This window comes from Bubalus kerabau, chromosome 3 (assembly GCF_029407905.1).
Source record: "Bubalus kerabau isolate K-KA32 ecotype Philippines breed swamp buffalo chromosome 3, PCC_UOA_SB_1v2, whole genome shotgun sequence".
Taxonomy (NCBI): Eukaryota; Metazoa; Chordata; class Mammalia; order Artiodactyla; family Bovidae; genus Bubalus; species Bubalus kerabau.
Window position 1 is genome coordinate 46,079,273 of NC_073626.1, and position 24,056 is coordinate 46,103,328.

Below are 24,056 nucleotides of genomic sequence, written 5' to 3' on the forward strand. Positions count from 1 at the left end.
ATTCTTCTATGTCTTCGTTAATTGATTTTTGCATTTTATCCATTTTGTTTTTAAGGTTTTTGATCATCTTTGCTATCATTTTTCTGAATTCTTTTTCAGGTAGTTTCCCTATTTTCTCTTCATTTATTTGGACTTCTGTGTTTCTAGTTTGTTGTTTCATTTGTGTAGTATTTCTCTGACTTTTCATAATTTTTTTTGAACTTATTGTGTTTGAGGTCTCCTTTTCCCAGGCTTCAAGGAAAGTTAAATTCTTGAAGAAGGTTGAATTCTTTTTTTCTTTTTTTTTTTGACATTTACATTTTTATTTTTTAATTTTTTTAAGTTCTTTTTAAAAATCTTTTTATTATTATTTTATTTTATTTTTTAACTTTACAATATTGTATTGGTTTTGCCATATATCGAAATGAATCCGCCACAGGTATACACATGTTCCCCATCCTGAACCCTCCTCCCTCCTCCCTCCCCATACCATCCCTCTGGGTCGTCCCATTGCACCAGCCCCAAGCATCCAGTATCATGCATCAAACCTGGGCTGGTGACTTGTTTCATATATGATATTATACATATTTCAATGCCATTCTCCCAAATCATCCCACCCTCTCCCTCTCCCACAGCATCCAAAAGACTGTTCTATACATCAGTGTCTCTTTTGCTGTCTCGTATACAGGGTTTATTGTTACCATCTTTCTAAATTCCATATATATGCATTAGTATACTGAATTGGTGTTTTTCTTTCTGGCTTACTTCACTCTGTATAACAGGCTCCAGTTTCATCCACCTCATTAGAACTGATTCAAATGTATTCTTTTTAATGGCTGACTAATACTCCATTGTGTATATGTACCACAGCTTTCTTATCCATTCATCTGCTGATGGACATCTAGGTTGCTTCCATGTCCTGGCTATTATAAACAGTGCTGCGATGAACATTAGGGTGCACGTGTCTCTTTCCCTTCTGGTTTCCTCAGTGTGTATGCCCAGCAGTGGGATTGCTGGATCATAAGGCAGTTCTATATCCAGTTTTCCTCCTTTTGGTTTCTGTCCTCCTAAGGTTGGTCCAGTGGTTTTCGTAAGCTTTGTATAAGTTGAGATTTCTGCTGAGCTTTTGTTTGTTTGTTTGCTTTTCCTCTGATGGGCAAGGCTGAGTGAGGTGATAATCCTGTCTGCTGATGATTTTGTTTGTGTTTTTGTTTTGTTAGTTGTTTAGAGGTGTAGCACAGGGTGCTACTATTGGTGGGGTGATGCCGGGTCTTGTATTCAAGTGGTTTTCTTTGTGTCAGTTCTCACTATTTGATACTGATTCCAGGGTTAGTTCTCTGCTATTCTAGGGTCTTCAAGTCAGTGCTCCCACTGCAAAGGCTCAGGGCTTGATCTCTGGTTAGGAATGAAGGTTCTACAAATAGTTTGTTATGGCATTAAGTGAGATTAAAACAAATATCCAAAAACGAGAAACCAAAAATGAACCCCAGACAAATGTCAGTTGCAAAATCAGGCAAATGGTAATTAAAATGATGGACTATGCACATATATACCCATGAGCAAAGTCAAAACAGCCCAACAAAAATAAAGTACAGATCAACCTGGTGAACAGAGGAAATAAAAAATTATATTTACCAGTTAAGAACAAAACTAACTAAAGAACAAACTGGAAAGCAAAACTAAGTCATAAACACAATGATAGCCACAAAATACTTAAAAAATTCAGAAATATGTAAAGAGGAAAATGATGCATAATTTTGGCTAATTTCCTTTCAGCCTTTTTGTCTTTGCATATATGTAACATAGCTGAGATCATTTTTCATTCAGTACTGTTAATGAAGAAACATTTATACAATCAGTAACATAGCAAGAGACATAAAGGCAGCCTTGTTCATGACAGCATCTGGATGATTTATCATCTTTCCTGAGGTTAAAGCAAACAAACAACAACAAAAAAAAGTGTTTGAAGTCACTCAAAGATAATGAAAATTATTACTTATGTTTTTAAGTAATGAAAACTGTCATTATGGAACTTGATGAATCTCTTCCTACATGGAATGAGGGTTGGAGGGATTAATTTTACTTACACCTCTCCCTGCACAGTGTCACAATAGGAAAGATATTTCAAGCTTGGAATAGAAAGGAACCAATTGTTGTTTTAATTGGTTATCATGGTTGGCAAGATAGTTCATTTGAAACCTTAAGCATGTGGAATGAGAAATATAATTCCTGGTATGTGAAGGAAGTTGTAGGAAAAATTAAACTGCTAATAGAAGCACTCTGAGGCTTGTTTTGTAAGTCTATAAAATGTACCTAAGCAGTTTCCTGACCTGCTCTTGAAGTTAAAAAAAAAAAATCTTATTTTGAGCTCTGAGTTTTTATTCATTCTTTTAAAATATTTTATTCTAGGGACTTCCCTGATGGTCCAGTGGCTAAGACTCCACACTCCTAATGCAGGGGGCCTGGGTTCAATCCCTGGTCAGAGAACTAGTTCCCACATACTGCAGCTAAGAGGTCACATGCCCCAGCTAAAAATCTCACACACTGAAACAAAGAACCTGCATAGCACAACTACAACCCAGTGCAGACAAATACACAAATAAACATTAAAAAATAATAGTAAAAGAAATAAAATGCAATTTTATTCTAGTTTATTGTCTATTTTAATCCTATAAGAGTTGATAGCAACCTTCCTCAGCTATCTGAGAGTGTCTTTTAGTAGCATTCCATACGGAAGAAAATTAAGCTGACTATAAATGTCAAAATAACAGCCATCCCTTTTCATAATTCCACTGTCCTTGGGCTCCTCTGCTGGCAGCTGAAACGTCTGTGGACAACCTGTCTTTAAATTTTGCAACTTTCCATAAATTTGTCCTTACTAGGTTGATGATTTTTCTTAATACATTTGAATATTTTAAATCTGAACACTCAGATCATTTTTCAACCCTGACAGTTTTGATAGTTTCTTTTTTAACTTTTCTGTTTGTTTTTTACTGAGTAGCAGTCACTATGCACTGTTGCAAATGCCACAGTATGCACGATAGAAAGATCCTTGTTGTAATGGATCCTTATGCTTATTCCATGAGAAGTAGATGGACCATAAACACAGGGGAGAAAAACAGGGAAGTTGACAGAAAGCACTGATGAGAAAAGAGGGAGGCGGTGCTCAGTTTTAAACAGAGGTATAAGAAAAGCCTTTCTGAAATGTAACATTTGTGTGGAGGCATGATGGTTGTGGTGACTGTTCAAATAAATAAAAGAAAGCCAGAAAGTCCTGGGCACAGTGAATGTGACACCATTTCCTAGGAGCTAAGGTCTGAGAGATAGGCTGGGTCCAGCTTACAAAGGATCTAATGGGACCTGCAGAGAGATGGAAAGCCATTGAAGGGTTTTACAAAGTGGAAACCTCTGATTCAGTCTACATTCTCTAAATATTTAGCCTTGTTGGTATATCATGAGTGGTTATCGATAGGAAAGAAGTAGGAGGTGCGGTTAGGGTGAGAACTCATGACACAGTTCAGGTGAGAAGTGATGGTCATTTGAACCAGGGAGATGGTAGGCAACAGAGAACAGTGCATGGATTTAGGATGTGGTTTGGAGGAACGGCTGACAAGACTTGCTGATGGGGTTTGAGGAAAAGAAACTTTAAAAATTGTTGCATGGTTGTTTATTTGTACAAAGGGATGGATAGAGGAGACTGCTGCTGCTGCTGCTAAATCACTTCAGTCGTGTCCGACTCTGTGTGACCCCATAGACAGCAGCCACCAGGCTCCCCCATCCCTGGGGTTCTCCAGGCAAGAACACTGGAGTGGGTTGCCATTTCCTTCTCCAATGCAGGAAAGTGAAAAGTGAAAGTGAAGTCACTCAGTCGTGTTCGACTCTTCGCGACCCCATGGACTACAGCCTACCAGGCTCCTCCATCCATGGGATTTTCCAGGCAAGAGTACTGGAGTGGGGTGCCATTGCCTTCTCCGATAGAGGAGACTAGAGGAGGGGAAAGCTTGGGTGGATGGGGAGTCAGGAGGTCTGGAATCCAGGCAGAGCATGGAGTGGAGTGCTGGATGAGATAAGAAGCATTACTAATGCTGAAAATGTAACTGGGAACTCCCCTGGTGGTCCAGTGGTTGAGACTTTGCCTTCCAACGCAGGGGTGCAAATGTGATCCCTGATTGGGAAACTAGGATTCCACATGCCTCTGGGCCAAAAATCCAAAACATTAAAAAAAGAAGTAGTATTGTAACAAATTCAATAAAGACTTAAAAAAATGGTCCACATCAAAAAATGTTTAAAAACATATAAGAAAATGTAGATGGGTTCACAGGTTGGAGCTCTCAGCACTCTTGAGGGATTGGTGCCATGGAGATCCCAGGTTGGGTGAGCTGGAATAATTAGAGGTGGTCATCAGAAAAAGGGGGTACTTATTGTGATTTTGAAGGGGGAGAGCAGATGCTATAAACAAATCAAGTCAATGATCATATGCTTAGTCAAGGTAGGATACAATACATACATACATACATACATAACTGGAGCTTAGAAGGTCCAAGAACTTGAAGGCCAAAAGGAATTATCCAAATGAATACCGAAAGCATCAACTATAATTGCAGAAAATACTGATGGAGAGGGAGATACTGTCTTGTGCACACACACACACACACACACACAATGTGGATGACAATAGAGGGTAGCAAATTGCAGAGTTCCAAAACATGATTTTTAAAGAGGTTGAGATATGCGAAGAAAAAAGAACTGAAGATGGTTTGGAAACAGCAATGGAGAATGAAGAGGCACTTTGCTTATCTCTGTGCACTGGGATACATGGTGCATGAAATGAAATACAGCCTTGACCTGAAAGAGTTGTTAAGCTAGGTGTCACCCTCAGGAAAAATTTCAGTAAGGAATGAATGTAGAGAAGATGCTGGTAACTGACCATGAATCCCAGAGGGCATACTAGGAAGATGTGAGAGGGCTTGCGTTTGAGCTAATGTCTTCTTACATAAATACTATATTCTCCTGTTTGCATCAATTTGCACTTTTGACTTTCACAGCAAATATTTAAATTTCTATAGCATTGATTCTGCTTTTATTCCTTGTTCTGTATATTTGAATTGTGCCATTTCTTTTTTCTTTGACATCCTGTCTCTCCTTCTTATCCTGCTTCTTGCTCCACTTTTCACTTTTTAGGGATTTCTGTTTTTACCAAGACAAATAAGATCTCCTGGGATCTTGAGATCGCCCAATGTTTTTACACACTTGTACTTCTATTGAAAGGTCATTTTCAGGGATTTGCTTCTCCTCTGTATTTTTAAGATGATGCTTATTTCCCCCCTTTAATTATGTAATTTTATTTTGCAAATATAGAATGCTCTATCAGGGTTTCAGCCTTGCTCAGTTTTCTTTTCCAATAGTCCTTAGGTCAGGAACACAGGACAGGTCAAGGTAGACTCTAACTGGACACTGGGCAGGACCCCACGCAGGCGTCAAAGGACACAGAACTGGCAAGGTGTTGAGAGCACAGTCCAAAATGGGGTGTGTTGATTAATCTAAGACAGACATTGGCTCCTCCTGAATTTAGACCAAGAACTGGAGGGGACAGACAAGGCTATTGGGAAAGGGTTGGCCAGTTAGTAGTGAGAGGAGAGCTGGTGACCATGCAGGGCCATGAAAAGAAATGGTTTGTTACCAGTCTGCCTCATTCACCAAAGGACTGTCTGTCTCATTTCACTCATCCTTCCAACAAATCCTTATCTCTAAGGGTCTGACTTGTACAGGTTCTTAGATTTACAGATTAAGGGTAGGTTGATATGTGTAGTTTTAATAATTGTATCCTTTTTTTGAATACTCATCCCCTATAGTGTTCTGGGGTGGGTAAGGTTGTAGTTTATGATATACTTTTTTTTGTTTGTTTTGTATAAATGCTACAAACCAGGCAGCTGGCTGCTGCCACAATCATCATTACAATAAACATTAGCATAACGAAGTCTGAGAAAACTTGGGTTAAGAAAACTGCTTTGACAACATGGATGGACCCAGAGATTATCATACTAAATGAATTAAGTCACTCAGAGAAAGACAAATACTGTATGATATCAATTATACATGGACTCTAAAATACAGCGTGAATGAACTTGTCCATGGAACAGACTCTCAGACATAGAGAATAGACTTGTGGTGTGTGTGGAGGGCATGGGGGCGAGATGGAATGGGAGTTTGGTATTAACAGAGTAAGTTTTTATATATAGGTGGATAAACAACGAGGTCCTGCTGTAGAGCGCAGGGAGCTACATTCCATGTTTTGTGATAAACCATAATGGAAAAGCATATGAAAGAGAATATATAAATGTATACCTATGTCACTTTGCTGTGCAACAGAAATAAGCACAACACTGTGAATTGACTATACTTCAATAAAATAAATCTTTAAAAAGAAAACAGCTCTTTAAAATTAACCTATTTGTTTTTCAGTCACTTGAGCACAGAATCCTGTACTTCATCTGTACTTTTATGCAATATCTGATATCTTACGGTCATTTTTTTAAGAGCATATGTACTTGGGGAAATGCCAGCTCAGTCAATTCCCTGTGTCCAAAAGTTTTTATTTTTTGGCATCAGCGTTGGACTCATTTTCTGAACATTAGAGTGAATTAGGGTACAAGAAGCACATATATAATAACTGTAATTCTCAGAATGCCTGCGTGGAGGAACTTTTCCTCTTTCTGCCAAGTCTACCTTGTGCTACAGGAACTGTGATTCCCATTAAGCAACCTGCCAGCTCGAGCTGACTCCCAGCCTAGTTCAGTCTCCTTGTTTTGTTCTTGCTTTTCCTTGTTTTCTTTTCTCAAGCATTTCAGTCTCTCAATGGTATAGAAGAGAAGATTGATGAGATTATAAAAAGAGGTGGAGTCCACTGGCTCCTTAGACATGTAGCCATGACTTGAAAGGATGGCGGCTTTCTTTTTCTTTTGTTTGTTTATCTAAGGACTTTCCTGGCTCAGATGGTATAGCGTTTGTCTATAATGCGGGAGACCTGGGTTCTATCTCTGGGTTGGGAAAATACCCTGGAGAAGGAAATGGCAACTACTCCAGTACTATTGCCTGGAAAATCCCATGGATAGAGGAGCCTGGTAGGCTATAGTCCATGGGGTCGCAAAGAGTAGGACACGACTGAGCGACTTCACTTTAAGGACTTCCCTGGTGGCTCAGAGAGTAAAGAATCTGCCTGCAGTGCCAGAGAACTGGATCCAGTCCCTGGGTTGGGAAGAGCCCCTGGAGGAGGAGGGTAGGGCAACCCAACAAGAGTTCAAGAAAGAGGGAAGCAGACAGGATTTTTCAAACTATTTTAAACCAATAGAGTTCCTGACACATCATAGGCTCTGCTACTAATTGGACTTGCAGTCTAGTTCCATGGACTTTGAACCTAGAGGAAATTGTGGGTGGTCAGAGTCGGACACGAATGAAATGACTTAGCAGCAGCAGTCCCACTTAAAGAAGGGATCTGCTTTCAAGCTGTGTGTGTGTGTGACTTCCTAAGGATTTGAGGGAGACAGAGTAACTGCCTGTCAAACAATTGTCAAATTGGATTTTATACCTGGACCTGACTTTCAATAGCATCAACATTTTAAGCTAAAAAACTGAGATTCTGAATAGGCAATTTTACACATAAGAGAATAAATTGAACCTTATGAATATGTGATGGTATGGTCTCAAAAGACCTGAAGGCATGCCACATGGGGAGATAAACCTCCTTCCCTAACATAAACAGAATATTATGATGCTATGGATATCTGAGGGTATACATGTTTGCATAAACCAATTCTTTCTTTTAAAATATTTCCCTATATACAGAAACAAATCATCACTAAAATTATGAAATCAAGAACTAAAACTCAAACTGTTAGTCGATATTAAGTAATGAAAAACCCAGAATGATTTTAAAAACTGATATAAGGATTAAGAAATACTGCAAAACTCAGTGAAAAAGAAGAAAATGACAACCGACAAAACAATTTCTCTTTGTCACTTCAACATGTGTGCCTGCTTTGAAATTTAAGTACTGAACTTATTAATAACATTTTTAACCAGAATATGAAACTAAGCAACTGCTTTGGCAACATATGCAAACCAATTATTTTTTCAAGAAATCTTAGTAAAGGAAACTTTGTGAGAAATGTAGAAGGGGTAACAATTAACCAGATGTCAGAAGAAGAAAATAATGAGTTGCTTTAATGTTATATATTTAAATGAGAATACTCTTGAAGTTCCCTTAAACCATTTAGTAACTTAAGCTAAAATGTCGATGATTTACCAAAGTCAAGAAAGATGTATTTCTATCTAAATTACATTTTGGAATCACTAAGCTCTTTACATTTTGTTTTTAAGAATTTCCTTTTTCCACTGGGATTTTCTGAGAATTAATGAGAAAAAGCTGTGAAGTTTTTCTGGAGGCTGTTACTGAGAAGAAAATAGGGGCTGTGTTTAGGTGTAGCCCTATTTCCTTCTGAGTTCTCTAGGGATTGAATGGAGAGTTGAATACTGTGGAGGGAAATAGGTGATTGCTTTGTTTTCAAGCATATTGGGGAAAATAAAAATTTTATTTACCAGGATATCCCCCTTCTTCCCTGGTGCCTCAGCTGATAAAGAATCTGCCTGCAATGCAGGAGACCTGGGCTTGAGCCCAGGGTTAGGGAGATTGCCTGGAGAAAGGGAAGGATACCCACTCCAGTATTCTGGCCTAGAGAATTCCACGGACTGTATAGTCCATGGGATTGTAAAGAATCAGACAGGACTGAGCGACTTTCATTTTCACTTTCACTTTTCCTTTCCCCCTTCTTACCACACCTCTCTCCACCTCACCACAGTCTGAGACTTCAAGAAGAAAAAGAGCTTCCTCGTTTTTCAGTTAAAAGTTAACACAACCATAGCTGGCTTACTCTATTCTAATTAAACAGAACATTTCTGTGGATGATTCAGATTTTCTGTGGAATGTGGGGAGTAGAGAAAAAGGCAACATCATCAGAAATAGGTCTTTAAGATACTTTCTTTGGTTAATATAGTACATGACCATTCATTTGAGCAGAAATTATTCCCTTAGAAAAAAATTTGTTGATCCTACATTAAAGAAATGTGGAGAATATAAATGTGGAGACCTATAGAATAATCTGCATAATAACCTCTCTACCTCACCTCGACTTTAACTTAGTTTCCCAGTATCCAAGAGGAAAAGTATTTAATGTTTCAAATATGATAGACCTGGATTTCCTGATAGTCCAGTGGTTAAGACTTTGCTTTCCAGTGCAGGGGGTGTGGGTTCAATCCCTGGTTGGAGCCAAGATCTCATATCCTTGGGGCCCCCCCAAAAAACCAAAACATAAAACAGAAGCAATGTTGAAGCAAATTCAACATAGACTTTAAAAATGGTCCACATCAAAAAAATCTTTAAAAAAATATAACAGATCATGGAGCTTTATGGAACTATGCAATGGTCCCATGGAAATATGTCACTTGGTTCCATTAGTGCTACATGGAAAGTAACAGAATACACTTACCACCAAGGTTTCAGCGGAGTACAATGAACTCTTGAGGCTCCTTCTGACCTGCCGCCTCCATGTCAACGTGTAGTCTTCCCCAGTAAGGACACCACTTTACTTGTTCAAGCTTCTGCAAAAATGACTATCAAACTGAAAAAAAAAAAAAAAAAGCAAATAATAGTCTGTGTATCATGCATTATTCTAAGTACTTTATACAAATAAGTTTAAAAAAATCAACCCAAAGAGGTATGTACCCTTCTTATTCCAGTATGTTAGGCAAAATTATCAGAAGTTCTCTGAAATTCTCTTCTCCTGGTACCTCAATCCTTTCACTGAGTACAGATGGTACCTGCAGCTTGCTTCTCACTCAGAATAGGGCAAAGGTGAAGAAATTTTGCAGGTGAAATTAAAAGGTCCCTAATCAGCTGATGTTGAGTTGATGAAAAGGGAAAATCTCCTTGGTGAGCCTGACCTTATCAGGTGAGCCTTTTAAAAGAAGGTTCAGGCTTTTCCTGAGAGAAGAGACTGGAGGTGGGAGGGACTCTCTTTTCTGGCCTTGGAGCACTCATTCAGGTACTGTCTGTGGAGAGGTAGTCTCAAGATCCAAGGGTTTCAGTCTTTCGATGTCAAGGAAATGAACTCTGTCAAGCACTTGAATAAGTGTTGAAGAGAATGGAGCCTGATTGACACCCCTGGGTTTGTGGCAACTTGTTACATAGCTGTAGATAATTAATACATTCCATTTTGGGTTTCCCAGGTGGTTCAGTGATAAAGAATCCGACTACCAATGCAGGAGACACAGGAGATGTAGGTTTGATCCTTGGGTCAGGAAGATTACCTGGAGTAGACAATGGCAGCCCACTCCAGTGTTCTTGTCTGGGAAATCCCTTGGACAGAGGAGTCTGGTGGGTTACAGTCCATGGGGGCACAAAGAGCTGGGCACAACTGGGCACACACTGTAGCACATACATCCCATTTCACAGACATGAAAACCAAAAAATAACTTGCAATTCATTTGCAGCTAGTTTAATGGAAAACCAAGACTCAATCCCAGGCAGCCTGAATCCAGGGCTGCATGAGTTACCATTTTGCTTAAAAAAAAATTTGATTAAAACTTATGGGCAACAGAAGCAGCTATAGCAAATACATGACACTGAATGTGTAATACATGTTAAAACTGTGTATCAAATAGTAAAGCTTTCCAATAAAACAAAATTATTTGAGCAGCAATGGACTTATTTTCTAAAAAAATTATTTTCATGATTGAAGACTACTGAAATTTAAAATAGGATATCTGTAAATTATTGACTGCTAATGATAAATGCAATTACCTGCCATGTCAGTAAATAATGTCATGATCATCAGCTATTGCAGCTACAGCTAAAGGTGAGCTGATGAGCCCTGAAAGGACTCAGAATGTGAAAACAGGATGCTGGCCCCAGAAAGCTGAGGGGCATATCAAAGGAATGATTGCAGGAAGCCCAGACTCTTGCATCTTTCCATACATAGAAAAGCACTAAATTTCTTAACTTGGGATATCTGATTTTCTTTAATTAACAATAATCTTTTGATGTTCAGAAAACCTGCCCTTTATTGCAACACTTCTATATACCTTGGCTTCCCACCTCATATCCTCAGAGCAGTTCTCTCAGGGTTACTTGAGATTCTGCCTCCCAGACTTGAAGTCTTAAAAATTCCTAACATTTACATTGTGAATAATTTTTTTTTAGTTGACACTAATTAAATTGTATAATTAAAACTTCTTTTCCTCAAAGTTCTTTTACTTTCTACATATAAAATCTCATTTGACAATTTTAATAAGATTAAAATTTCTGCTTAAAATTATATTGTACCTAATAAAATGGAAATCTAACTTTAAAAATAGAAATATTTATGGTAGACCCTTGTGGCTCAGCTGGTAAAGAATCTACCTGCAATGCCGGAGACCTGGGTTTGATCCCTGGGTTGGGAAGATCCCCTGGGGGAGGGAAAGGTTACCTACTCCAGTATTCTTGCTGGAGAATTCCATGGACTGTATAGTCCATAGGGTTGCAAAGAGACGGACACAACTGAGTGACTGTCACTTTCATTGTCTGCAACGTTAGGGCTTTCTAGATGACGCAGTGATAAAAAATCCACCTGCCAATGCAGTAGACACAGGAGACATGGGTTTCATCCTTGAGTTGGGAAGCTCCCCTGGAAAAGGAAATGGCAACCCACTCCAGTACTCTTGCCTGAAGAATTCCATGGACAGAGGAGCCTGGTGGGCTACAGTCTATGGGGTCTCAAAGAGCCAGACACAACTGAGTGAACACACATGCACAGAATTCAGTGTTAAGGGGCAAAGTGGCTTCTTTAGGAATGAGATAACTACCAAAGAAGTATTTTTAAATAGTAAAAATTTCAAAAGGCATTTGAGCCTCACAAGGGATTTTTCTTGACATTTAAGATTCCTTTGTCTTTGAAAGCAGAAAGACCTATTTTTAAGCCCTTTGGTATGGTACTGAGAGCTTCAGTTAATTAAAATTAAATGGTCTATTGTAAACTGATAGGCTGTGAGCAGTTTTGCTTTAAGTATAAATTGCTTTCTTGTGAGTTAATATATGAACAATATTTTTGTGTAAAGCTTTAAATTAAAGCACGCCATTCTGATTTATATGTGATAATGATGGTTAGTGAGTCTTAAAAAAACCTTTAATGTTTCAAGGACTTTAGCACTAGGATAGTCAGGATAATAAGCCCACTAACATGACAAAATACCTCAAACTCTGGCATGAATGTTTAATGCATGCATGTTTAATGCCATGCTCTATTTTTAGTCAACTTCTCACTTAAAAAGGCTTTGATAAGCCATTAACCTCAGTTCCACTTGCAATAAAATACTAATTAAACACTGTGGAGTACCTCATTTCCTGTACAAATGAAGTTGGCACTGTAAACCAGTTACTGAATGAATAGCAGCTGTAACACAGCAGACCCCTATGGGGCCTTCCTCTGTGTCTGCTTTAGCTCCTCTCTGAAGTACCAAGATAATGGTGAAAGTGAAAGTGTTAAGTCACTCAGTCATATCTGACTCTTTGGTCAGATGGTAAAAATAATAGTATCTGATGCAAATTTCCCGTGTTGTTTTGCAGATGTGAAAACCTCCCCCACCAATAACTACTGGCTGCTGCTGCTGCTGCGTCACTTCAGTCGTGTCCGACTCTGTGTGACCCCGTAGACGGCAGCCCGCCAGGCTCCCCCGTCCCTGGGATTCTCCAGGCAAGAACACTGGAGCGGGTTGCCATTTCCTTCTCCAATGCATGAAAGTGAAAAGTGAAAGTGAAGTCGCTCAGTCGTGTCTGACTCAGCGACGCCATGGACTGCAGCCCACCAGTCTCCTCTGTCTATGGGATTTTCCAGGCAAGAGTACTGGAGTGGGGTGCCATTGCCTTCTCTGAATAACTACTTGAGGGCCCCCTTAACCCCTGCGACGCCAGCTGCTGCCTCATCACCTGCCATTTGGAGGACTGTGTGCAAGCAGACCATGTACCCTGCAACTCCTGCCCTCCCCACCCCCCCCACCCCCTCCACCCTTTAAAAATGTCATGCCTAAACTCTTGGGGAGCTTGAGGCTTTTCAGGGCATGAGCCACCCCATCCCCTTGCTTGGCCTTGTGATGAACCTCTCTCTGCTCCCAAATCCTATGTTCCCCTTTGTTTGGCCTCACTGTGCATCAGGCACATGAACTTGCTTTAACAACAGGAAGAAGCTAACTCAAGCATGAATGTGGGCTTTTGCAATATTGTGGGAACCCAATGAAATGCCCCCTAGAGGCCGGTGGAGTGAGGCAATTTGATGATTGTGCACCGTGATATTCTGTTTATCAGGGTAATAACCAAGTCTTTCTTGAATATCTGCTCTCTGCACAGCTTTATATTTGGCTTCTCTTTGCCCTGGCTCATTGAATGGTTGGCAACTGCATAAACTTCTTGTCAATTAGTTTATGGTCTGAAGATTCCATCACAACTATACAAAATAAAGCATTTCATGAATTCTAGGATATTAAGGATGTCTCATGTTAAAGATTTCCTCTCACCTTCACTTTTTTCCCTCTTAACTCTTTCTTCTCCCTCTGACCTACTCACTTATTTGCTCCTCACCCCTAACTACTGGGAGAAGATTCTTTTATAACCATGGCCTTAGGCTGGGCATGAGTAATGAATAGAGAAGTAATTGCTGAAGTTGAATTAATGGTGAAGAGTTTTCTGGACAAGACTCATATGTACATTGACCCACTTCTTGACTTTCATGTTCAGCTGTGACAAGTCAGAGGAATTTTTTGATCCATTCTGTCTCCTCATCTGTGAAATAGGCTTATGGCCTTCACTCCATTTTATTCATTTTTAATGCCTTGAAACTATGACTGCAGATGATAACTTGGACTTCAGCCTGGTGTCTTTCATTTAGTAATTTCAGTCAATATGAACTCCAACTGAAAAATGACATAATGCCATTTTGAAATACAGTGATGCTCATTTGCAAAGCCAAAGGGAAAGATCAAGTAAGATTATGCAAAAATGTCTCCGATTCTCAAGCAGGTATTTGCACAATTGGGTTATCAAATGAAGCTGACCTCAAGGGCTTAGCCTGGAACATAAACAGCTTGCATAAATTCTAGCAGTAGAGCTCCTCATGTGACCTTTCCTTTTTTAGAAAAAGACAAATCCTGGAGATTTCAGCAGAGATAGCAGAATTCACAGAGCTGTCTCTGAAGCAGATTTGATTCAAAAGCCTTTATGCTAAACAAAACCACCTTACTAGTAGTGTAATTTTTGCCTATAGCCTTCTATATTTCTTCTATTCATTACTGGCATAAATTATGTGAATTATTTTATAGTTTACTGTTTTTTTGTATTTACAGTAAAACATGGATTTCAATTTCATTGATTCAACAGTGAAAGTAACAGAAGGCTCAATGTTCCAGGCCAAAGATTCATCAAAGATTGCCTCTTGATGAAGGTTTTCCCTCTGTGCGGGTTATCTTCTTCACAGGGCTGTCTTACTTATTTTTCAGTGATTCTCAAACATTAATGTGTGTGTGAAAAAATTACCTGGAGGATATGCTAAAACACTGATTACTGAACCTCACCCCTAAAAATTGTCTTTATTCCATCTGGTATGGGCTCGAGAATTTGCATTTATGTCATATTTCCATATTCTTCTGGTCTGACATAAAGCTGAGAACTACTGCTATATTAGCTTTGCTGCATTTCTACAAGCTAATTTTTATGGAAAAAAAATTCTATTCAGTAGCGCTTTGACTCATCCAATCCATTTGTAATTAAAATAAATAAATTTATATTAAAAAAAGATTATCCCATATGGAGGAGAATTACTCTTGCAATGTGACCTAGTAATAATAATAAATACTATTTGTTTTTAAATTATCATCTATCTTAGAAAGATATTGGTATATCCTGTCTTCATTGCAACATTATTTAAAGCAGCCAAGCATGGAAACACCTTACACATGCATATATATATATATATATATATATATATATATATGCATGCATACATCCACTGTTGTCCAGTTGCCAAGTCATGGCTGATTCTTCACGACCCCATGGACTACATTTGCATGCATACAAAATGGAATATTATTCAGTCATAAAAGATGGGAAGCCTGCTGTTTTCAACAACATAGATGCACCTTAAAGGAATTATGTTGAATGAATTATCAGACAGAGAAAGACAAATATTGCATTATCTCACTCACACGTGCATCTCAAAAATTCGTAGATATATAAAGCAGATTGGCGGTTGCCAATGGCAGGGCATGGGGGTTGCAGCTGGGTAAAACGGGTAAAGGGAGCCATCTTTATAGCTGAAAGGAGTTATAAAGGAGTGATCTTTATAACTGAAAGACATAAACTTTCAGTTAGAAGATAAGTAAGTCCTGAGGATGTAATCCACAGCATGGTGACTATAGTTAACAATATTTTATTATATATTTGAAAGTTGCTAAGAGAGTAGATCTTATGAGATCTTACAAGCTCTCACCATAAGAAAAAGTAACTGTGGGAAGATACATGTTAATGAAATTTGTGGTAATCAGTTTGCAATAGATAGTCATATCAAATCATATTGCACAGCTAAAAAATACCGTGTTATAGATCAACTATATCTTGAATAAATTGCTATCTGCTATGCATCTCTGTATTCACTTAAATATTACAATAATGCTATAGGGTTGTTACTATTATCTGATTTACAGATGAGAAAAGTATATCATAGAGAGTTTAAGGTCACAGTTAGGAGATGGTATATCAGATTTGAAATTTATTATTTTTATTATATATTATAAGGTAAGGTAAGTCACTTCAGTCGTGTCCAACTCTGTGTGACCCCATAGATGGCAGCCCACCAGGCTCCCCTATTATAGTATGTTATTGTAACTCCAGAGTGCCCACCCTTAACTACTAGACTATTGCCATGCACTGATTTATATCCCCCTAAAATTCATATATTGAAATCCTAACCCCCAAAGAGCTATATTTAGAGATAGGATTCTTAGGAGTTAATTAGGGCTAATTAAGGTCGGGAGAAGGCAATGGCACCCCATTCCAGTACTCTTGCCTGGAAAATCCCATGGATGGAGGAACCTGGAAGGCTGCAGTCCATGGGGTTGCTGAGGGTCCGACAGGACTGAGCGACTTCACTTTCACTTTTCACTTTCATGCATTGGAGAAGGAAATGGCAACCCACTCCAGTGTTCTTGCCTGGAGAATCCCAGGGACGTGGGAGCCTGGTGGGCTGCCATCTATGGGGTCGCACAGAGTCGGACATGACTGAAGCAACTTAGCAGCAGCAGCAGCAGCAGCAAGGTCATACAGGGGCTTTCCAGATGGCGCTAGTGGTAAAGAACCTGTATACCAATGCAGGAGACTGAAGAGACTCGGGTTTGATCCCTGGTCTGGAGAGATTCCCTGGACGAGGTCACAGCAACCCACTCCAGTATTCTTGTTTGGAGAATCTCCTGGAAAGAGGAACCTGGCAGGCTACAGTCCATAGGGTTGCACAGAGTTGGACACAACTGAAGCAGCTTAGCAGGCACGCAAGGTCACATAGAGTGAAAGCAGCTCAGTCGTGTCTGACTCATTGTGACCCCATTCCAGGCCATGGAATTCTCCAGGCCAGAATACTGGAGTGAGTACCTGTTCCCTTCTCAGATGGGATCTTCCCAACCCAGGGATGGAACCCAGGTCTCCCACATTGCAGGTGGATTATTTACCAGGTGATCCACAAGGGAAGCCCAAGGTCACACTTCAGTTCAGTTCAGTTCAGTCATTCAGTCCAGTTCAGTTCAGTCGCTCAGTTGTGTCCAACTCTCTGCGACCCCATGAATCGCAGCATGCCAGGCCTCCCTGTCCATCACCATCTCCTAGAGTTCACTCAAACTCACGTCCATCGAGTTGGTGATGCCATCCAGCCATCTCATCCACTGTCGTCCCCTTTTCCTCTTGCCCCCAATCCCTCCCAGCATCAGAGTCTTTTCCAATGAGTCAACTCTTCGCATAAGGTGGCCAAAGTACTGGAGTTTCAGCTTTAGCATCATTCCTTCCAAAGAACACCCAGGGCTGATCTCCTTTAGAATGGGTAGGCTGGTGCCTTTATAAGAAGAAGAAAAGACAACTCTCTTACTATTCACAAGGCCATGAGGCAGAGAAGCCACCATGCCACCCCCCAGATCTCAGACTTCCAGTCTTCAGACCTATGAGGAAAAAAATTTCTATTTTTTTTAAACCATCCAATCTATGGTATCTTGTTACAGCAGCCCAATCCAAGACAACCATTTTGCCCTCAAAATATATAATTTATTTATAAATTTAATCTATGCTTCAAAATTGCATTTTCTGTAATCTTCTTGAATGGTATTAATCTTTCTAGTCTCTATATATTTGTCTTCAAGTAAGTAAAGGCAAAACACGCTGTATTCTTATTCATAAGAAAAGCCTGTGCTAATATCCATGGTTTTCTTGGTCCCTTGAAGTGTGAGTATCTGAGTAGCAAAGGCATTAGTGATCATTTTAATCTGGTACTTCTGGAATAAGAGAAGGAAAGATATTATTAGATTTGCTTTCTCTCTAGCACATCTCCTTGCTACAAATTTCCTTGCCATTTCTGCTGCAATTTTTTTCCTAAAAAAAAAAACAAACAAAAAACAATGTAACTGATTACAGTGTTGTGTTATTTTCTGCTGAATGATGAAATGAATCAGCTATGCATGCTCAGTCGTGTCCAGCTCCTTGCGACCCCATGGACTGTAGCCCACCAATCTCTGCTGTTCATGGGATTTCCCAGTTAAGAATAATGGAGTGAGTTGACATTTTCTACTGCAGTGGATCCTCCTGACCCAGGGATCGAACCCATGTCTCCTGCGTCTCCTGCATATGTATACATGAATCCACTCCCTCTTGGACCTCCCTCTCACCCTCCCCTGCTCCATCCCACCCATCTAGGTCATCCCACCCATCTAGGTCATAACAGAGCACCAAGCTGAGCTCCCAGTTTTATAGAGCAGCTTCCCACTAGCTATCTATTTTGCACATGGTAGGATATTCATGTCAAACCTAATATACCATTTCATCCCACCCTCCACTTTCCCCACGTTGTCATTTTTCTATGCCCGTGTCTCTATTCCTGTCCTGGAACTAGGTTTCTGCTGTAATTTAAATCATCCTCCTTGGTTGGTGCAGAATTGTTTGATGGTTCAAATGGATTTTGAACTTCAAAGTGATGCTTTGGTTGTAGGCAAATTAATTCAGACTATTCAACACTCCACGTGCTCCTTATTGCTTGGAACTGGAAAGAAGTTTCCGGAGAAAACAGAGCTGGGTCATAAAACAGCAGAACGGCAGTTAACAAGTAGATGTCCTACACTTAACTGGGGTAGAAAGAGGAGAAACCGAGCCTGAAAGTGTTTATGAAATGCAGATGGAAATGGCTTGTGGCAGTGCAAATTAATCTGAATACAGAATTGACAAGAAATGTTGGGTTAACGTATATACTCTGTCATCCATGGATTAACTCTATTTTTTCATTAAGTTATGTCATATCTATAGTAATGTGCATAAATGTTAAATGTTCAGCTCAGTAAATTTTACACTCAACCTAATATTTTAGAACATGACTACAGAACACTTCCCATTTGGCAACCCCAAATACTCCACCTCCTGTCACCATAGATTAGTTTTGCTCTCTTTGAACTTCACATAAGTACTCCTGTGTCTGGATTCTTTCATTCTGCTTAATGTCTGTGAGACATTTACAGCAGTTCATTCCTCCTTAAACTTCCAGTGATCCTGTAGTTTTCAAGTGTATGAATATATTACATTTTATCAATTTCTCTCTGGATGGTATTTACAGTTTTTACATGTTCTAAAGTATTTTGTTTGCTTGCATTTGCTTTTGGTTTTGGTGAGAACATTTAAATTTAATTATACATGTTATCAACTGGAGTCACCACGTAATACATTGCAGCCTCAGAGCTTGTGTCTTTCTTATTCATCTTATACCTGAAACTACATATTTTTGTCCTAGTCTTTCCCTGTTTCCCTCACCCACCCAGACCCTAGTAATTACTGTTCAACTCTTTTTATACCTTGGATTTTTTTTTTTTTTCATAGATAAGTAATACCATGCTGTATGTGTCTTCCTCTGTCTAACTTATTTCAATTAGTACAATGCCTTGAAAATCCATCCACATTATTGCAAATGTCAAAATTTCCTTTTTTCGAATAGTTGGATAATATTCCATTGTAGATAATTATATATATACCACATCAGTTAGATTGTTTCTGTACCTTGGCTACCTAGAATAACCCCATATGGTAAAGATGGGGTGCAGATAATCCTATTTACATTTTCCTGGATATGTACCCAGAAGTGAGATTGCTGGATCATACGGTAGTTTTCTTTTTTTGAGAAAACTTCATTCTGCTTTCCGTAGTGGCTGTACCAATTTACATTCCCTTCCTACACAGTTCACAAGTTTCCCTATTCTCCACATTCTCACCAACATTTGCTGCCTCTTGTATTTTTGATGATAATCATCCTAACAGGTGTGAGGTGATATCTCATTGTCATTTTGACTTGCATTTCTCTGATGATTAGTGATGTGGAGCATCTTTTCATGTACCTATTGGCCCTGTGTATGTCTTCTTTGGGGGAAAAAAAAAAAGAATACTAGAGTATGTTTGGAGAAGGCAATGGCAACCCACTCCAGTTCTCTTGCCTGGAAAATCCCATGGACGGAGGAGCCTGGTGGGCTGCAGTCCATGGCGTGGCTAGGAGTCAGACATGACTGAGCAACTTCACTTTCACTTTTCACTTTCATGCATTGGAGAAGGAAATGGCAACCCACTCCAGTGTTCTTGCCTGGAGAATCCCAGGGGCAGCGGAGCCTGGTGGGCTGCCATCTATGGGGTTACACAGAGTCGGACATGACTGAAGTGACTTAGCAGCAGCAGAGTATGTTAATATTATATTAACCTTTCTGTTCTAATTAACTTGCTAAAATGTAGTGTACTTCAGTATACATTTGCATCCTCATAGAAGTGCTCTAAGATTTTTCAATTTGGTATCTTCTTTGGATGGTTAGGATGTCTGGTTTATTACTGATTCTGACAGTATCCTAAAAACTTTGAGGTTAAAGATATTCCCAAGAACCTTGGGACTCTTCATTAACTGAGCCTCTTCTGAACCCATGGACCAGCCACTCCAGCCTGTTGTTGAAAGAAACCCCTCACACATGTAAAGTTCTTAGATTCACAAAGACAGGCTTTGACAGACCTTGTGTACTCAAGAATCTTCACAGCTTCTATTGGACATATTTTCTTTTTAGGAATGAAGTAAAATTCTCCCATTTGAGCCATTCTTTTATGTAAATTCTACAGAATTAATGTAACATATTTTAAAAGATATAGTTTTGTAAATATTTAATATTCTGCTAATTTGATTTTGAATTGCAAATTTCAAGTATTCTGTTTTTGGGGGGAGTTATGTTTTATTCTGGACTTGTCTGGTGGCTCAGATGGTAAAGAATGTGCCTGCAATGTGGGAGACCTGGGTTTGATCCCTGGAGAAGGGAATGGCAACCCACTCCAGTATTCTTGCTGGAGAATTCCACAGACAGAGGAGCGTGGTGGGCTACAAGTCCATGGGGTCACAAAGAGTTGGCAGGGGTCACAAAGAGTTGGACATGGTTGAATCACACACACACACACACACACGTTTTATTCTTGTACTTACTCTACTTTGTTTAAAAATTGTACATTTTTAGAATGATTTTATGAGTAAATTTAATGTACTGAAAATAAAAATTAAAAGAAAAAAAACAACTGTGACGTTAAGAAGTTCATATGTTTCTGCCAAATTTCCATACAAAGGAGGCTGCTTTGGGCTTTCTTACAGTGCTAACAGTAAGCCACTATGGTGGTAAACTAGAAGGAACAAGTTAAGGAGACTCGAGTTCCATTTGAAATGAGTTTCCTAGGCAGAATGTATGGGCAAGGTACTCATCTGCTTAATGCCTTACTCTTCCTGAGAGAGTGTTCTGCCCCATGTCAAGTGTTCCAGCATGACTCAGAAAATAAATGCACAACTTTGAGATTGGCTAGAATTGTCTTCCCATTTTTCTTTTTCTTTTTTTTTTTGCATGTAGTGTTCTTGTTAACCATTTAAAAGGTAATGGCTCAAGAGGCATTAAAAATTATAATTCTGGAACACAGTGCCACAGGTTTTGCCTAAAGCACAGTTTTCTCGCTTATATATCCATGGGCTAATCCAGGATGTAAATGTTGAGCGCCTCTGTGTGCTGGACACAGTGCTCGCCACTTCTCTCAAGCCCTGCGTATCCCCCGGGGAGGCAGAAAACTGGCGAGGTTAAACATGAATATGTATGCCTATGGCTGATTCATGTTGACGTTTGACAGAAAACAACAAAATTCTGTAAAGCAATTATCCTTCAATAAAAAAAATAAATGAATTATAAAAAAATGAATAAAATTTCACAGTGTGAAATGTTAAGAAAGAGAAATTGGGTTATAGAACAAACTGAGTCAAAAACTATTTTTCGTTGTTTGTTAGGAAAAATACTTTTATGAGTTGACATGTAATTAATACTCCAAGGACTTCATTAATGAAATAAGAAAAGATGGAAATAGGGCCCATAGAATGTTTATATATAAACAGAGAGAATTTGTTAGTGAAAATGTAGAAAGACAATGTGGAGTTCATGCCTTGTTTGAATCCAACAGGGGAAAAGTGACATGTTTCATAGCAGTAGGCAGACATAATTATGTTGAGAGAAAAAGATATGGGGCAAAGCAAACAAGTAAATCACATTCAGGAATCACGTGTGAGAAAAATACTTTTAATGTGCCTACTGGCACCTAGAAGCAAATAGAGTAAAAGCCTACTACATTTTTTAGAGAATTAGTTTGCTAAAGAAATAAAAAATCTAAGCAAAACAGTAGCAACAAAAATTGTAACTATTCTAGTATCAAAAGAGCTCCAAGGGACCCACTTTTGCATGAGCAAGTCACACTGTGAAAGTTCTAGAAGCCTCAGAATATAGTGACCCAAAATAATGTGCCTTCAACAATCACTGCGGTTGTGGTCAAGGAAGAAAATGGACAAGAAAGAATCTTCCAGAAGGTGAATCCAAGAGACACAGAAGAGATTTCTAATTAGAACCTTAGATAAATCACTTTCAGTTGATTAGATTGATTTGTTACTATTCTGGAGGGAACTCTCACTGGAAATATTTTGTTCTTGTGAACAAATAGAGAACTGGTATCTGTGGAAAAGCAGAGAAAATGACAACTTTTCTTTGCTTTTAGTTCACATAACACCAGATCTGAATCCCAAGGACTGGACTTCACTTCATCTAAACATTCAGGATGAACTGGAGTAGGGACTGAGTGGAATTGTGTTTTTTCTTCCTGGAGAGGGGGGAGTTCTCTAAATTTGAAGAAGAGAGGCCTGGACACTTTGTAATCAGAAGTGTAATCATTTATTTTAATAGATAAGCTTATATTTAATAGATAAGCTTGATTCTTTTGAAGGTTGCATAGAATTTTGTTAGACTATAAAGTAGTCACTGCTCTATGAGAGTAGTCCTAGTCGTAAATTGTTGGGATATTGAGGGGAGCCTCAGAAGACTAAAGAAACAAGACAACTAAATAGACCTGGGATTTTCTTTTACTATAAAGGATGTTATGGGGACAATTAGCAACATTTGAATAAGGTTTGTAGAGCAGATCATAGTGTTGCATCGATATTACCCTGATTTTGAAAATAATACTAAAGTTATATGAGAACAGCCTTGTTAAAAACATTTTGTTTTATTGAAGAATAATAGTTGGCTTACAATGTTGTGCTCATTTCCACTGTACAGCAAAGTGATACATATATATTCATATATACATATATGTTCAGTTCAGTCACTCAGTCGTGTCCAACTCTTTGCGACCCCACGAATCACAGCACGCCAGCCCTCCCTGTCCATCACTATCTCCCAGAGTTCACTCAAACTCATGTCCATTGAGTTGGTGATGCCATCCAGCCATCTCATCCTCTGTCGTTTCCTTCTCCTCCTGCCCCCAATCCCTCCCAGCATCAGAGTCTTTTCCAATGAGTCAACTCTTCGCATGAGGTGGCCAAAGTACCGGAGTTTCAGCTTTAGCATCATTCCTCTAAAGAACACCCAGGGCTGATCTCCTTCAGAATGGACTGGTTGGATCTCCTTGCAGTCCAAGGGACTCTCAAGAGTCTTCTCCAACACCACAGTTCAAAAGCATCAATTCTTCGGTGCTCAGCCTTCTTCACAGTCCAACTCTCACATCCATATATGGCCACAGGAAAAACTATAGCCTTGACTAGATGGAGCTTTGTTGGCAAAGTAATGTCTCTGCTTTTGAATATGCTATCTAGGTTGGTCGTAACTTTTCTTCCAAGGAGTAAGCGTCTTTTAATTTCATGGCTGCAGTCACCATCTGTGGTTACACATGCATAATACAGAGAATGAGAAAGACTAGAGATCTCTTCAAGAAAATTAGAGATACCAAGGGAACATTTCATGTAAAGATAGGCTCCATAAAGGACAGAAATGGTATGGACCTAACAGAAGCAGAAGATATTAAGAAGAGGTGGCAAGAATACACAGAAGAACTGTACAAAAAAGATCTTCATGACCCAGATAATCATGATGGTGTGATCACTGACCTAGAGCCAGACATCCTGGAATGTGAAGTCAAGTGGGCCTTAGAAAGCATCACTATGAAAAAAGCTAGTGCAGGTGATAGAATTCCAGTTGAGCTATTCCAAATCCTGAAAGATGATGCTGTGAAGTGCTGCACTGAATATGCCAGCAAATTTGGAAAACTCAGCAGTGGCCACAGGACTGGAAAAGGTCAGTTTTCATTCCAATCCCAAAGAAAAACAATGACAAAGAATGCTCAAGATCAGATCAGATCAGATCAGTCACTCAGTCGTGTCCTACTCTTT

At 39.2% G+C, this 24,056-nt stretch overlaps 2 long non-coding RNA genes across 2 annotated transcripts; one reads left to right on the plus strand and one right to left on the minus strand.

The window, feature by feature from the left end:
* Positions 1-606: 606 nt before the first annotated feature.
* Positions 607-9,906, minus strand: LOC129646082 (uncharacterized). Its single transcript, XR_008711671.1, has 3 exons — positions 9,758-9,906; positions 9,522-9,653; positions 607-1,393 (listed from the first exon to the last, which is right to left on the minus strand). It is a non-coding gene; the product is annotated as an uncharacterized LOC129646082 (long non-coding RNA).
* A 3,338-nt stretch (positions 9,907-13,244) lies between these two features.
* On the plus strand, positions 13,245-14,840 carry LOC129646083 (uncharacterized). Its single transcript, XR_008711672.1, has 2 exons — positions 13,245-13,373; positions 14,407-14,840. It is a non-coding gene; the product is annotated as an uncharacterized LOC129646083 (long non-coding RNA).
* Positions 14,841-24,056: the final 9,216 nt, after the last annotated feature.